A 4738-nucleotide genomic window follows, 5' to 3' on the forward strand; every position below is an offset into this window, starting at 1 on the left:
GGTACGGAATATGGAGAAAAGCAGAGAGAAAATCTGCCACGGTGGGAAAATTCATTTCGTGGAATGAATGGTGCATAAATTTTCTCTTCCTATAGATCCAGCGCGATATAACGAGGGAGTTTTGGGGAGGGATCATGCAGCAGCTGCAAAGCTAGTCGGGAGGAGTTAGTTCAGCAGGGTGGTGCCGATCTTATCGATGGCTAAACGAGAGGGGCTGAGGGGCTGTTGCTACATTTTTTGTTCGTGGAACCGAAGGGAAGCTCTCATGCGCGCTGGTGCTCCCGGGCCTCTGGCTCGAAAGGAGCGTAGCCGAGCCCCGCAAAGGTTTGTTTCTCTTGTTTCTGCCCTGCGGTTGAATGCTTGCCCTTCGCCACCGAGGATGTTTTCTCTGGCAATTTTTATGTTTGTATTATAATGTGCGGGCTTCGTGTAATAATTTGTGGTTATTGTATTACGCATAGCGTCTGTCTTACGGTGAACCCACAAAAAAGTTTTTTTCAGCGAGCCAAGAATAATTTTTCTAGCATCAAGAAAAAGTAGAAGATAGTTTTCTTGAATTGAGGAACAAAAATATTCGTGATTGAAACAACATGTTTAAGGGGGGTCAGGACAAAATTTTGTCAATTCTAGTGCTCTAAAACTAAGTGTCCTGTAGGGATATGGTGAGTGTGGGACTGTGGACGAGGTAAAGCATTTAACTATTGGTCTATTGTGACCATTTTCCAGCCTTAAAAAGTATCCTAACTCTCAAGAGTCACCCTGAACGACAATTTTAGTAAAGTGTTACAAAACAGTTAAAATTCTTGCGCGCAAGATTTCTCGGTAATGGTTTGCACTACAATGCCGAAACTTTTCCTGTAAGTTAGCCATATGAATACCTAAAACTCGTCACAAGAATTTCTTGATATTGTCACTTGCTGATTTTTAATGACAAACTTAAGTTTCATAACCAAAATTATGCCGTTTTCACCCCTCTAACAATTTTTTTTAACAATCAATTGGTACACTGTTAAAAATATTAGTTATTTTACAGAGGTTTTGGTAAATTTATTACAGAAGTGGTGGGGCAATTTTACAGACTATGGTAATTTTCCTGCACATTTTATGTAAAATTACCATTTTGGTAATTTTACAGGAACAGTATAGTAAAAATACCAAAAAAGTGTACTTTTACCTTCGAATGTCTGGTAAATTTACCGAAAGTCTATAAATTTACCACAGACTTGTAATTCCTATAGGAATTTCGAAAAATCCTGATGCGGACCCCTGGTTGGTATTACTCGGTAGCGTAGCAGGACAACTCTCTGACTATCTGTCTCTGCACGGCCTCACGCTAGTGCAGATCCTTTCGGGCGAGTCGCGCACGTCCTCCCCCATCCCAACTTCTTCTCCGCCCTACTCGTGACCCCGCGCCGCCAGCCGGCATCACGTCTCCAAACCAAATGGCGGACTAATGCTTTGCTCCTTTCCTGATATCTCATTACTGGGGCGTGGGGCGTGTCACGTAGCAGGAAGGGAAGGGCTGCTGCTGGGCCTTGGAGTTACCCAGGAAATAGTACCCTACGAGAAATTGTATCTTTATTTTTGAACTTCGATGAAGCTCGATTGAAAGAGTTTTTGTTAACTTTGATGATAATTATACTGAAGTGAACTTGAACGGCTTTTTTTTTTTAGAAAATGAATCACGACTTATTTATTGCGTATGAATTGTTTGGAAACCTACTTTTTTGGGGGAGTTTTGTCCCGTCTGGCGCGAGACACCACCTGCTCTCCTCTGACGGCAGACGGAGCAGAGGATCGGGTGGGCTGGAGAAGAAGAGAGGAAGGGGGGCGGGAGGGATGGGCATGTCGTCGGAATCAGGCAGGAGCGAGCCGAAACTCTTCTTGGCAACTATCTCGGTCCATTTCTTCGCGGGCCGCACTCGGCAGCCCTCCTCTCTCGCGGGCCTCGCGCTGCTGGCCAGTTCGGGACGCGGATCACGCGGCCCGCAAACTACTCTGGTAGTTTGTTGGGGCACGGGCGCCAAGTTAGGAGCCGCCGAGTGTGGAGACACCTGCACGACAGGTGTCGTGGGGCCCAACGCGTTACGCCCTTGGCACCGCCCCCAACGCTCCTCGTCACTGTCCCGTAACTGCCAGGGTTGAAAACCCTGTAAAGTTCCAGGAAAATTTCCGAAAAAAAATTCCGAGTAAAAAATTAAAAATTTCCCAGACTTCGGGAATTTTCCGGAAAAATGTGGAATATTCCAACTCTAGTCACTGCCCCTTTACAGCCCCGTCACGACTGCCCCGTCACTGCCCCGTCACTACTGCCCTCCGTCCGGGCGCTCCGCGCGGCCTGCCCAGCGCCTGATCCGCGGTGGCGCGCGGTAATCAGACAAGTTTGAAATCCGTTTCGGAAACTCGTCTTGCAAGTGGAAGACACTCGCTGAGTGCCGAGTCGGTTGGGCTGCCCACGCGAGCAGTCCACCGCGGCAGAGAACTCGCCACCACTCTCTGGCTGAGACGGGCGTGGGTTGTCCACGTCGATTCATCAACCGGTGGTGCCCTCGTGCCCTTATTAGGGGTGGTCTAGGAAGTGCGTCCGTTTCTCTCAGATTCATTCGGCAGAATGAATGACGACGGGAGCTCAAGCCTCAGCGCCTGCGAAACTCGGGGTAGGCAAACCCGCAGAACGCGCATGCGCTGCAGGCACAATGTTGCCTACCTACCAGGCGCTATGAGAACTTGCATCGGCCGAATTTTGGCAATTTTGGAACAAGGGCGAATGACGGGCGCATTTTCCAGCTGATATCTTGCGGATTGCGACTTACGGCACACAATAAGCATGGGATACTCCCGTTCGATAGTGAATTTTAGATTATTAATCTCCCTCCACGCGACCTTCTCTTTTTATTTTATTATTATTGTTGTTGGACAAAGCACTATCTCTTTCTCCTCTGTCTCCCATCAGCTCCCTCCGCCCTCTCTAACTAATTCAGGAACTGCGACGCGAGGACGAAGAAAGGATTTCGGAGGCGACAAATTTGCCCCGCTGGATCTGGTCTGTGCCGGTCGGTCCGGGGCGCTGCCAATAACGGTGCTGCAAATATCTCTCTATCCTCGCGGCGCTGGCGCTGGGCCAGGGTGCCCGGGGGCGAGAGAGGGAGGGAGAGAGAGAGAGAGAGAGAGAGAGAGAGAGAGAGAGAGAGAGTACTTTCACACTCCAGCAGGGCTTCTCGCCTACTACGGCACCGACCGAAGAGCACTCCCCCTCTTTTCGCCCCACACCCCCCGAAAAAAAAAGGTATGAGTCACAGGCCTCTTTCACCGTCATTGAGGCTCCTGAGCGGGTGATGAAGTGGCTTTGGGGGGGAATATGAACGACCGAGACCGAGACCAGGTCTCACCTCGCCGGGCGTGCTGGTGGTGGTGGTGGTCGCGATGAAAGCGCGCCGCACAGCCGCAGCCCGGCCCTGAAAGGCACGAGGGCGTCCCCGTCCAGTACCCGCTGGCGTGGCGTGGCGTGGTGGTCGGGGCTTCCCCGGAGGGTACAAATTAAAAGCAGCCTGGTCTGGCGGGGAGAGGGGAGGAGCAGCCAGTCAGCGGCAGCGGTGTGAGCCACACGGAGAGGCAGGTGCGAGGCGGGCGCGCGCGCAGCAGGCGGAGTGAGAGAGTGTTGACGTGGAACAAGATGAGAGGCGAGCGAATTTAATTTAATGCGCCGCGGAGAGAGAGAGAGAGAAAAAGAAAAGAGCGACACGGAAAATACAAGCAGTCTAGCTTGCGCGGTGCGCGCTCTGGCCTCTGGTGGCGGCTGAAAGGTTTTCCCGTTGTTCCAATCACACTGGAGGAGGCCGGTCTCCAGGAGCAGGAGGAGGAGGGTGCTGCGCTGTACCCATCCGCCCTGACGTGCACCTCGCCGCCAAAGTGGGGCACAAGTGGCAGCCTCAGCCCCTCCGTCTGTCACTCCCGTCGGTCTGCTCAAGCCGCCGCTCTAGAGCCAACAGAGCAGGCGCGGTTTTATGCGGAGGAGGGGGGGGGGGGAGAAGGAAAATACGGCGAAGAGAGATGAAGGAGAAGAAAGACGACGACAGGAGCGGTGGCGTCGTGGTGGCCCTACACCAAAATCCGTGTCCTGGTGATGGTGCTTTGCTATGCACCGCACCCAGAAAAGCAGTTCTTTGGCTTAAAGAATTTTTATTTACCAGTACGAAAATTTCATAGCAGAAATCAAAGAAACGCTTTTCGATATGATTTTTTTGACAAGTTTAAAAAGATTATTTTCCAATTGAAACAAAATTTCAGGAAACAAAATTTCTTTGTTAGAAAGATGGTTTTTAGTGCGTGTGCGCCTGTTTGCTTCATTGAGAAATACGAAAAACAAAACACATTTCTGTACATTTCTTTCGATTCATTATGGCTCCGATTTTTTCAAAGCCCTCTTTTACTCGAGATATTTTCAACCCGATCGCGCCTACGACGGAGCAGCGGGCCTATCCCCCGAACGAAAGGCGACCTCCTGGAAACTCTATAGAGCAAGCAGAAATGCTCTTTCGGCCAACAAGCAGGCGCCGCCGCAGGGCTGGAGGAGGGTGGGAGCCAGCCGGGCCGCTTGGAGCCTCCAGCCGCCTCCAGCGCAGGCAGGTACATTATGTCTGGCCGGGCCGCCGGCCCCCGCACTGTATTGCAGTCGCGCGCAATTTACTGGAGCGTCTTGTTTGCTCGCCGCCAGTTACCAACACCTAGCCCCCTCCCC

General features: G+C 51.4%; 1 protein-coding gene across 1 annotated transcript in view; it reads left to right on the forward strand.

Annotated features, from left to right (window-relative positions):
- The window catches only part of LOC113210692 (calcium/calmodulin-dependent protein kinase kinase 2), a gene marked incomplete in the record, with an annotated part of 22842 nt that overhangs the window by 2216 nt on the left and 15888 nt on the right, over positions 1–4738 (forward strand).

Source organism: Frankliniella occidentalis, unplaced genomic scaffold (genome assembly GCF_000697945.3).
Source record: "Frankliniella occidentalis isolate FOCC.00 unplaced genomic scaffold, Focc_3.1 Scaffold48, whole genome shotgun sequence".
In the NCBI taxonomy this organism is placed as follows: domain Eukaryota; kingdom Metazoa; phylum Arthropoda; class Insecta; order Thysanoptera; family Thripidae; genus Frankliniella; species Frankliniella occidentalis.